Below are 12,755 nucleotides of genomic sequence, written 5' to 3'. Positions count from 1 at the left end.
AATCATTGAATGTTGTAAAACAATTTGAAGAAACATCTCTCTGATGTCTGTTGAAAATGTGTTGGCTACACATTGAACTCTTCTGTGAAGTGTTACTGCCCCCCTGTGGTAGCAATTGAAATGGCAGCCTCTGGAAATCTGAAACAGCCTCAAACACAACCCTAACCCAAGTGTCATGTCCACATCCTACTTCAACCCTAACCCTACCCTCAACCACAACCCTAACTCTAGCTTCATGTCCACATCCTGCTTCAACCCTAACCCTACCCTCAACCACAACCCTAACTCTAGCTTCATGTCCACATCCTGCTTCAATCCTACCCTCAACCCAACCCTAACCTAGCCTCCACACTTCAACCCTAACCCTAGCCTCAACACAACCCTAACTCTAGCTTCATGTCCACATCCTGCTTCAACCCTAACCCTACCCTCAACCACAACCCTAACTCTAGCTTCATGTCCACATCCTGCTTCAACCCTAACCCTACCCTCAACCACAACCCTAACTCTAGCTTCATGTCCACATCCTGCTTCAATCCTAACCCTAACCCTAGCCTCAACAACAACCCTAACCCTAGCCTCAACACAACCCTAACTCTAGCTTCAAGTCCACATCCTGCTTCAACCCTAACCCTTACCCTAGCCTCAACCACAACCCTAACCCTAGCCTCAACAACAACCCTAACCCTAACCCTAGCCTCAACCACAACCCTAACCCTAGCCTCAACCACAACCCTAACCCCAACCCTAGCCTCAACAACAACCCTAACCCTAACCCTAGCCTCAACCACAACCCTAACTCTAGCTTCAGTCCACATCCTGCTTCTAAAGCCTAACCCTAACCCTAGCCTCAACAACCCTAACCCTAGCCTCAACCACAACCCTAACCCTAGCCTCAATCCTAGCTTCAACCCTAACCCAACATCCTAGCCTCAACCCTAACCCCTAACCCTAGCCTCAACCACCCTAGCCTCAAGCCTCCACAACAACCCTAACCCTAGCCTCAACAACAACCCTAACTCCCTAGCCTCAACCACAGCCTCAACCCCAACCCTAACCCTAGCCTCAACCACAACCCTAACCCTAACCCTAGCCTCAACCACAACCCTAACCCCAACCCTAGCCTCAACCAATCCCCTAACCCTAACCCTAGCCTCAACCACAACCCTAACTCTAGCTTCATGTCCACATCCTGCTTCAAACCTAACCCTAACCCTAGCCTCAACCCTAACCCTAACCCTAGCCTCAACACAACCCTAACTCTAGCTTCATGTCCACATTCTGCTTCAACCCTAACCCTAACCCTAGCCTCAACCACAACCCTAACCCTAGCCTCAACCACAACCCTAACCCTAGCCTCAACCACAACCCTAACCCCAACCCTAGCCCCAACCACAACCCTAACCCTAGCCTCAACCACAACCCTAACTCTAGCTTCATGTCCACATCCTGCTTCAACCCTAACCCTAACCCGAGCCTCAACCACAACCCTAACCCTAGCCTCAACAACAACCCTAACCCTAACCCTAGCCTCAACCACAACCCTAACCCTAGCCTCAACCACAACCCTAACCCCCCTAAGCTAGCTTCAACAACAACCCTAACCCTAACCCTAGCCTCAACCACAACCCTAACTCTAGCTTCAAGTCCACATCCTGCTTCAACCCTAACCCTAACCCTAGCCTCACACCACAACCCTAACCCTAGCCTCAACAACAACCCTAACCCTAACCCTAGCCTCACCACAACCCTAACCCTAGCCTCAACCACAACCCTAACCCCAACCCCAACCCTAGCCTCAACAACAACCCTAACCCTAACCCTAGCCTCAACCACAACCCTAACCCCAACCCTAGCCTCAACCACAACCCTAACCCTAACCCTAGCCTCAACCACAACCCTAACTCTAGCTTCATGTCCACATCCTGCTTCAACCCTAACCCTAACCCTAGCCTCAACCCTAACCCTAACCCTAGCCTCAACACAACCCTAACTCTAGCTTCATGTCCACATCCTGCTTCAACCCTAACCCTAACCCTAGCCTCAACCACAACCCTAACCCTAACCCTAGCCTCAACCACAACCCTAACTCCTAGCCTCAACCCAACCCTAACCCCAACCCTAGCCTCAACCCCAGCCTCAACCAAACCCTAGCCTCAACCACAACCCTAACTCTAGCTTCATGTCCACAGCTTCAACCCTAACCCTAACCCTAGCCTCAACCACCCTAACTCTAGCTTCATGTCCACATCCTGCTTCAACCCTAACCCTAACCCTAGCCTCAACCACAACCCTAACTCTAGCTTCATGTCCACATCCTGCTTCAACCCTAACCCTAACCCTAGCCTCAACCACAACCCTAACCCCTAGCTTCAACATCCTGCTTCAACCCTAACCCTAACCCTAGCCTCAACAACAACCCTAACCCTAGCCTCAACAACAACCCTAACCTAGCCTCAACAACAACCCTAACCCTAGCCTCAACCAACAACCCTAACCCTAACCCTAACCCTAGCCTCAACAACAACCCTAACCCTAACCAACAACCCTCAACCACAACCCTAACTCTAGCTTCAACACACAACCCTAACCCTAACCCTAGCCTCAACCACAACCCTAACCCTAGCCTAGCCTCACATCCAACAACCCTAACCCTAAACCCTAACAAGCCCACAACCCTAACCTAGCCTCACATCCCTTCAACCCTAACCCTAGCCAACCCTAACCCTAGCCTCAACCACAACCCTAACTCTAGCTTCATGTCCACATCCTGCTTCAACCTAACCCTAAACCTAGCCTCACACAACCCAACCCTAACCCTAGCCTCAACCACAACCCTAACTCTAGCTTCATGTCCACATCCTGCTTCAACCCTAACCCTAACCTCCCTAGCCTCAACAACAACCCTAACCCTAACCTAGCCTCAACCACAACCCTAAACCCTAGCCTCAACCACAACCCTAACCCAACCCTAGCCTCAACAACAACCACAACCCTAACCCTAGCCTCAACCACAACCCTAACCCCAACCCTAGCCTCAACCACAACCCTAACCCTAGCCTCAACCACAACCCTAACTCTAGCTTCATGTCCACATCCTGCTTCAACCCTAACCCTAGCCTCAACAACAACCCTAACTCTAGCTTCATGTCCACATCCTGCTTCAACCCTAACCCTAGCCTCAACAACAACCCTAACTCTAGCTTCATGTCCACATCCTGCTTCAACCCTAACCCTAACCCTAGCCTCAACCACAACCCTAACTCTAGCTTCATGTCCACATCCTGCTTCAACCCTAACCCTCAACCACAACCCTAACCCTAGCCTCAACCCTAACCCAACCCACAACCCTAACTCTAGCTTCATGTCCACATCCTGCTTCAACCCTAACCCTAACCCTAGCCTCAACCACAACCCTAACTCTAGCTTCATGTCCACATCCTGCTTCAACCCTAACCCTAACCCTAGCCTCAACCACAACCCTAACTCTAGCTTCATGTCCACATCCTGCTTCAACCCTAACCCTAACCCTAGCCTCAACCACAACCCTAACTCTAGCTTCATGTCCACATCCTGCTTCAACCCTAACCCTACCCTCAACCACAACCCTAACTCTAGCTTCATGTCCACATCCTGCTTCAACCCTAACCCTACCCTCAACCACAACCCTAACTCTAGCTTCATGTCCACATCCTGCTTCAACCCTAACCCTAGCCTCAACAACAACCCTAACTCTAGCTTCATGTCCACATCCTGCTTCAACCCTAACCCTAACCCTAGCCTCAATCACAACCCTAACTCTAGCTTCATGTCCACATCCTGCTTCAACCCTAACCCTAACCCTAGCCTCAACCACAACCCTAACTCTAGCTTCATGTCCACATCCTGCTTCAACCCTAACCCTAACCCTAGCCTCAACACAACCCTAACTCTAGCTTCATGTCCACATCCTGCTTCAACCCTAACCCTAGCCTCAACCACAACCCTTACTCTAGCTTCATGCCCACATCCTGCTTCAACCCTAACCCTACCCTCAACCACAACCCTAACTCTAGCTTCATGTCTACATCCTGCTTCAACCCTAACCCTACCCTCAACCACAACCCTAACTCTAGCTTCATGTCCACATCCTGCTTCAACCCTAACCCTGAACTTCCCGGTTCAACCTTAACCCTAACCCTCAACCCTAACCCTAGGCTCAACAACAACCCTAACCCTACCTTCAGGTCCACATCCCAGTTCAAACCTAACCCTAACCTCAACCTTAACCCTAACCATTACCATAGCATCATGTCCACATGCCGGCTCAACCGCAAACCACAGCCCTAACCCTAGCCTCAACCACAACCCTAACCCTAACCCTACCTTCATGTCTAAATATCTATTGCTCGGCTACACAGCTGATGCCTGCTGGACTGTTTCAATAACACGGTACTTAATTTTGTTTATCTGTCGGCCCCAGCCTCGAACTCAGGCCCTGTGTGTAGCTAACTGACCCTCTCTGCCCATCCATCGCCATTTACCCATTGTTGTTGTCTTTGCTGTTTACCTGTTGTTGTCTCACCCGTTGTTGTCTTAGCTCTCCCAATCAACACCTGTGATTACTTTATGCCTCTCTCTAATGTCAATATGCCTTGTATACTGTTGTTTAGGGCAGCTCTCATTGTTTTATTTTACTACGGAGCCCCTAGTCCTGCTCAACATGCCTCAGATAGCTCCTTTGTCCCACTCCCCACACATGCGGTGACCGCACCTAACTTAACTAGAGCCTCCAGAGATGCAACCTCTCTCATTGTCACTCAATGCCTAGGTTTACCCCCACTGTACTCGCACCCTACCATACCCTTGTCTGTACACTATGCCCCGAATCTATCCTACAACGGCCAGAAATCTGCTCCTTTTATTCTCTGTTCCCAAAGCACTAGACGACCAGTTCTGATATCCTTTAGCTGTACTCTCATCCTACTCCTCCTCTGTTCCTCTGGTGATGTAGAGGTTAACCCAGGCCCTGCAGTGCCCAGCTCCACTCCCATTCCCCAGGCGCTCTCATTTGTTGACTTCTCTGCCAACCCTGATGTCCGAGCCGTGTCTGAATCCTGGCTTAGGAAGGCCATCAAAAATTCTGAAATTAGAGATAGCCTGCAGAGTTCTGTCATACTATCCAGGTCTATGCCCAAACAGTTCAAGCTTCTACATTTAAAGATCCATCTCTCCAGAAATAAGTCTTTCACTGTTGCCGCTTGTTATAGACCCCCTTCAGCCCCCAGCTGTGCCCTGGACACCATATGTGAATTGATTTCCCCCCATCTATAGTCAGAGTTTGTACTGCTAGGTGACCTAAATTGGGATATGCATAACACACCGGCCTTCCTACAATCTAAATTAGATGCCCTCAATCTCACACAAATTATCAAGGAACCTACCAGGTACAACCACAAATCTGTAAACATGGGCACCCTCATAGATATCATCCTGACCAACTTGCCCTCTAAATACACCTCTGCTGTTTTCAACCAGGATCTCAGCGATCACTGCCTCATTGCCTGCATCCTCTATGGGTCCGCGGTCAAACGACCACCCCTCATGACTGTCAAACGCTCCCTAAAACACTTCAGCGAGCAGGCCTTTCTAATCAACCTGCCTGGGAATCCTGGAAGGATATTGACCTCATCCCGTCAGTCGAGGATGCCTGGTTGTTCCTTAAAAGTGCTTTCCTCACCATCTTAAATAAGCATGCCTCTTTCAAAAAAAAAATGTACTAAGAACAGATATAGCCCTTGGTTCACTCCAGACTTGACTGCCCTTGACCAGCACAAAAACACCCTGTGGCGTACTGCACTAGCCTCGAATAGTCCCCGCGATATGGAACTTTTCAAGGAAGTCAGGAACCAATACACACAGTCAGTTAGGAAAGCAAAGGCTAGCTTTTTTAAACAGAAATTTGCATCCTGCAGCCCTAATTCCAAAAAGTTTTGGGACACTGTAAAGTCCATGGAGAATAAGAGTACCTCCTCCCAGCTGCCCATTGCACTGAGACTAGGAAACACTGTCACCACTGATAAATCCACGATAATCGAGAAATTCAATACGGCTAGCCTCTACGGCTGGCCATGCTTTACACCTGGCTACCCCAACCCCGGGCCAACAGGTCTGCACCCCCTGCAGCAACTGGACCAAACCCCCCACTTCTCCTTCACACAAATCCAGACAGCTGATGTTCTGAAAGAGCTGCAAAATCTGGATCCCTACAAATCAGCTGGGCTTGACAATCTGGACCCTCTCTTCCTAAAATTATCCACCACCATTGTTGCAACCCCTATTACTAGTCTGTTCAACCTCTCTTTCGTATCGTCTGAGATTCTTCAGGATTGGGAAGCGGTCGCGGTCATCCCCCTCTTCAAAGGGGGAGACACTCTAGACCCAAACTGTTACAGACCTATATCCATCCTGCCCTGCCTCTCTAAAGTCTTCGAAAGCCAAGTGAAAAAAAAGATCACAGACCATTTCGAATTCCACTGTACCTTCTCCGCTATGCAATCTAGTTTCCGAGCTGGTCACGGGTGCACCTCAGCTATGCTCAAGGTCCTAAACGATATCATAACCGCCATCGATAAAAGACAGTACTGTGCAGCCGTGGCCAAGGCTTTCGACTCTGTCAATCACCATATTCTTATCGGCAGACTCAACAGCCTTGGTTTCTCTAATGACTGCCTCGCCTGGTTCACTAACTACTTCTCAGATAGAGTTCTGTGTGTCAAATCGGAGGGCCTGTTGTCCGGACCTCTGGCAGTCTCTATGGGGGTGCCACAGGGTTCAATTCTCGGGTTGACTCTTTTCTCTGTATATATCAATGATGTCGCTCTTGCTGCGGGTGATTCTTTGATCCACCTCTACGCAGATGACACCATTCTGTATACTTCTGGCCTTTCTTTGGACACTGTGTTAACTAACCTCCAAATGAGCTTCAACACCATACAACACTCCTTCCGTGGCCTCCAAATGCTCTTAAATATTAGTAAAATGAAATGCATGCTCTTCAACCGATCGCTGCCCGCACCCACCCGCCCGAAAATAATCACTACTTTCGACAGTTCTGATATGTGGACAACTATAAATACCCAGGTGTCTGGCTAGACTGTAAACGCTCCTTCCAGACTCACATTAAGCATCTCCAATCCAAAGTTAAATCTAGAATTGGCTTCCTATTTCACAAAAAAGCCTGCTTCTCTCATGCTGCCAAACATACCCTCGTAAAACTGACTATCCTACCGATCCTTGACTTTGGCGATATCATTTACAAAATATCCTCCAACACTTTACTCAGAAAATTGGATGCAGTCTATCACAGTGCCATCCATTTTATCACCAAAGCCCCATATACAACCCACCACTGCAACCTGTATGCTCTCGTTGGCTGGTCATCGCTACATATTCGTCGCCAAACCCACTGGCTCCAGGTCATCTATAAGTCTTTGCTAGGTAAAGCGCCACATTATCTCAGCTCACTTGTTTGACAACATTGGAAAATCAAAAGAAATCAGCCAAGACCTCAGAAAAAAATGTGTACACCTCCACAAGTCTGGTTCATCCTTGGGAGCAATTTCCAAATGCCTGAAGGTACCACGTTCATCTGTACAAACAATAGTACACAAGTATAAACACCATGGGACCACGCAGCCGTCATACCGCTCAGGAAGGAGACGCATTCTGTTTCCTAGAGATGAACATACTTTGGTGCGAAAAGTGCAAATCAATCCCAGAACAACAGCAAAGGACCTTGTGAAGATGCTGGAGGAAACAGGTACAAAAGTATCTATATCCACAGTCAAATGAGTACTATATCGATATAACCTGAAAGGCCTCTCAGCAAGGAAGAAGCCACTGCTCCAAATCCGCCATAAAAATGCCAGACTACGGTTTGCAACTGCACATGGGGACAAATATCATACCTTTTGGAGAAATGTCCTCTGGTCTGATGAAACAAAAATAGAACTGTTTGGCAATAATGAAGAAAAAGGAGAAAGCTTACAAGCCGAAGAACACCATCCCAACCGTGAGGCACGGGGGTGGCAGCATCATGTTGTGGGGGTGCTTTGCTGAAGGAGTGACTGGTGCACTTCACAAAATAGATGGCGTCATGAGGGAGGAAAATTAGGTGGATATATTGAAGCAACATCTCAAGACATCAGTCAGGAAGTTAAAGCTTGGTCGCAAATGGGTCTTCCAAGTGGACAATGACCCCAAGCATACTTCCAAAGTTGTGGCAAAATCGCTTAAGGACAACAAAGTCAAGGTATTGGAGAGGCCATCACAAAGCCCTGACCTCAAACCTATAGAACATTTGTGGGCAGAACTGAAAAGGCGTGTGCGAGCAAGGATGCCTACAAACCTGATTCAGTTACACCAGCTCTGTCAGGAGGAATAGGCCAAAATTCACCCAATTTATTGTGGGAAACTTGTGGAAGGCTACCCAAAACATTTGACCCAAGTTAAACAATTTAAAGGCAATTCTACCAAATACTAATTGAGTGTATGTAAACTTCTGACCCACTGGGAATGTGATGAAATAAATAAAATAATTAATAAATCATTCTCTCTACTATTATTCTGACATTTCACATTCTTAAAATAAAGTGGTGATCCTAACTGACCTAAGACAGGGAATTTTTACTAGAATTAAATGTCAGGAATTGTGAAAAACTCAGTTGAAATGTATTTGGCTAAGGTGTATGTAAACTTCCAACATCAACTGTATATCACTCCAGTGTTAATTGCTAAATTGTAATTATTTCGCCACTATAGCCTATTCATTGCCTTACCTCCTTACTTCATTTGCACACACTGTTTGCAGATTTTTCTATTGTGTTATTGACTGTAAGTTTGTTTATCCCATGTTTAACTCTGTGTTGTTGTTTTTGTCGCACTGCTTTGCTTTATTTTGGCCAGGTCGCAGTTGTAAATGAGAACTTGTTCTCAACTGGCCTACCTGGTTAAATAAAGGTTAAATAAATGTAATTATTATTAATTTAAAAAAAGTCCTGGTTCAACCTTAGCCCTAGCCTCAACTATAACCTAGCTTCAACCAAAACCCTAACCCTAGTCTCACCGCTATCTGTGAGGTGATGGTGCGGGGACTTACTGCCTGCTCCTGGCAGATTTGTGAGGTAATGGTGCGGGGACTTACTGCCTGCTCCTGGCAGATCTGTGAGGTGATGGTGCGGGGACTTACTGCCTGCTCCTGGCAGATCTGTGAGGTGATGGTGCGGGGACTTACTGCCTGCTCCTGGCAGATCTGTGTGAGTCGTTCCAACTGCTCCTCCCTGACAGCCTTGATCTTCTCACACTGCAGGATCTCAGCTCCATCTCCACCTTCACCTGCAACACATAGGCTGAGAGAGGGAATAGATAGTTAGAGAGAGGGAAGAGACAGAGAGAGAGAAGAGAAATAGAGAGAGGGAAGAGACAAATAGAGAGAGGGAAGAGACAGAGAGGAGAAAGTGAGAGAAAGAGATAGAGAGAGGAAGAGACAGATAGAGAAGAGACAGTAGAGACAGAGAGAAAAGAGATAAGAGAGGAAGAGACAGATAGAGAGAGAGAAGAGACAGAGAGAAAAGAGAAAGTGAGAGAAGAGACAGATAGAGAGAGGGAAGAGACAGAGAGAGAAGAAATAGAGAGAGAAGAGACAGATAGAGAGAGGGAAGAGACAGAGAGAGAGGGAAGAGACAGAGAGAGAGAGAAGAGACATAGAGAGAGAGAAGAGACAGATAGAGAGAGGGAAGAGACAAAGAGAAAAGAGAAAGTGAGAGAAGAGACAGATAGAGAGAGGGAAGAGACAGAGAGAAAAGAGATAGAGAGAGACAGATAGAGAGAGGGAAGAGACAGAGAGAGAAGAAATAGAGAGAGAAGAGACAGATAGAGGGAAGAGAGAGAGAGGAAGAGACAGAGGGAGAAGAAGAAAAGAGAAGTGAGAGAAGAGACAGATAGAGAGAGGGAAGAGGAAGAGACAGAGAGAGAAGAAATAGAGAGAGAAGAGACAGATAGGAAGAGAGGGAAGAGACAGACAGAGAGAAAGAGATAGTGAGAGAAGAGACAGATAGAGAGAGGGAAGAGACAGAGAGAGAGAAAGGAAGAGACAGATAGAGAGGGAAAGACAGAAAAGTGAGAGAAGAGACAGATAGAGAGAGGGAAGAGACAGAGAGAAAAGAAAAGAGAGACAGAGAGAAGAGACAGATAGAGAGAGGGGAAGAGAGAGAGAGAGAAGAAAGAGAAAAAGTGAGAGAAGAGACAGATAGAGAGAGAGAAGAGACATAGAGAGAGGGAAGAGACAGAGAGAGAGAAGAGACATAGAGAGAGAGAAGAGACAGATAGAGAGAGGGAAGAGACAAAGAGAAAAGAGAAAGTGAGAGAAGAGACAGATAGAGAGAGGGAAGAGACAAAGAGAAAAGAGAAAGTGAGAGAAGAGACAGATAGAGAGAGGGAAGAGACAGAGAGAGAAGAAATAGAGAGAGAAGAGACAGATAGAGAGAGGGAAGAGACAGAGAGAGAAAGAAATAGAGAGAGGGAAGAGACAGAGAGAAAAGAGATAGTGAGAGAAGAGACAGATAGAGAGAGAAGAAATAGAGAGAGAAGAGACAGATAGAGAGAGGGAAGAGACATATTTTATATGTATTTATTTATAGGGGACAATGCACATTAATCAACATCAATATTACAATAATGCAACATCCATGTAAATGTGCCGGGGTTAGCCAAAATATTATTTTTACCTTTAGTCCCAGGACAGGTAAGGACCTTTACACAGTCACAATACACATACTCACTAAAACAATACAACATACCAATACATTACATCCAATAATATACGTGACCGACTGGCTCATATCGGTCTTATGTAGCAACATTTGATATTGTGTTTTTTTTACATTGGATAAAAGTAGAGATATCATCATTCCAACAACAATAACTTATTTGTAATAAAAACACTATCATCAACTGTCATCTTACATATGAGGAACCACAGATAACTCATGTGTACAGGTTTGGATAGATTTGAGCCACGTTTTCAAATGAAATGTAAAAGTACAGTAATCAGTGCAGATAGAGAGAGGGAAGAGACAGAGAGAGAAGAGATGGATAGAGAGGAATCAGATAGAGAGAGAGAGAGAGAGAGAGAGAGAGAGAGAGAGACAGAGAGAGAGAGAGAGAGACAGAGAGAGAGAGAGACAGAGAGAGGAGACAGAGGGAAGAGACAAAGAGAGAGAGAGTGAGGAGACAGAGAGGAGATAGAAAAAGAGAGAGAGAGAAGAGACAGAGATAGAGAGAAGACAGGGAGAGAGGGAAGAGACAGATAGAGAGAGAGTGACGAGACAGATAGAAAATAGATAGAGGGAAGATAGAGAGGAGATGAAGAGAGAGAGGGAGTGAGGGAAGAGAGATGGAGAAGAGATAGAGAGAGATAGTGGGAAGCGACAGAGAGAGAAGAGATAGAGGAGACAGAGGGAAGAGACAAAGAGAGAGAGAGGGAAGAGACAGAGAGAGGTGAGCATAGCCTTGCTGTTGAGAAAGGCCGCCGTAGGCAGACATAGCTCTCAAGAGAAGACAGGCTATGTGCACACTGCCCACAAAATGAGGTGGAAACTGAGCTGCACTTCCTAACCTCCTGCCAAATGTATGACCATAGTAGAGACACATATTCCCTTCAGATTACACAGATCAACAAAGAATTATAAAACAAACCCAATTTTGATAAACTCCCATATCTACTGGGTGAATTTCCACAGTGTGCCATCACAGCAGCACAATTTGTGGCCTGTTGCCACAAGAAAAGGGCAACCAGTGAAGAACAAACACCATTGTAAATACAACCCATATTTATGTTTATTTATTTTCCCTTGTGTACTTTAACCATTTGTACATTGTTACAACACTGTATATACACTGCTCAAAAAAATAAAGGGAACCCTAAAATAACACATCCTAGATCTGAATGAATTAAATATTCTTATTAAATACTTTTTTCTTTACATAGTTGAATGTGCTGACAACAAAACCACACAAAAATTATCAATGGAAATCAAATTTATCAACCCATGGAGGTCTGGATTTGGAGTCACACTCCAAATTAAAGTGGAAAACCACACTACAGGCTGATCCAACTTTGATGTAATGTCCTTAAAACAAGTCAAAATGAGGCTCAGTAGTGTGTGTGGCCTCCACGTGCCTGTATGACCTCCCTACAACGCCTGGGCATGCTCCTGATGAGGTGGCGGATGGTCTCCTGAGGGATCTCCTCCCAGACCTGGACTAAAGCATCCGCCATCTCCTGGACAGTCTGTGGTGCAACGTGGCGTTGGTGGATGGAGCGAGACATGAAGTCCCAGATGTTCTCAATTGGATTCAGGTCTGGGGAACGGGCGGGCCAGTCCATAGCATCAATGGCTTCCTCTTGCAGGAACTGCTGACACACTCCAGCCACATGAGGTCTAGCATTGTCTTGCATTAGGAGGAACCCAGGGCCAACCGCACCAGCATATGGTCTCACAAGGGGTCTGAGGATCTCATCTCGGTACCTAATGGCAGTCAGGCTACCTCTGACGAGCACATGGAGGGCTGTGCGCCCCCCCAAAGAAAGCCACCCCGCACCATGACTGACCCACCGCCAAACCGGTCATGCTGGAGGATGTTGCAGGCAGCAGAATGTTCTCCACGGCGTCTCCAGACTCTGTCACGTCTGTCACATGTGCTCAGTGTGAACC

At 46.7% G+C, this 12,755-nt stretch overlaps 1 pseudogene; it reads right to left on the bottom strand.

The window, feature by feature from the left end:
• Positions 1–12,755, bottom strand: part of LOC112240400 — an 87,648-nt pseudogene that overhangs the window by 6,978 nt on the left and 67,915 nt on the right.

Source organism: Oncorhynchus tshawytscha, linkage group LG12, assembly GCF_018296145.1.
Source record: "Oncorhynchus tshawytscha isolate Ot180627B linkage group LG12, Otsh_v2.0, whole genome shotgun sequence".
NCBI classification, from domain to species: domain Eukaryota; kingdom Metazoa; phylum Chordata; class Actinopteri; order Salmoniformes; family Salmonidae; genus Oncorhynchus; species Oncorhynchus tshawytscha.
This window is presented reverse-complemented; position numbering and strand designations above follow the sequence as displayed.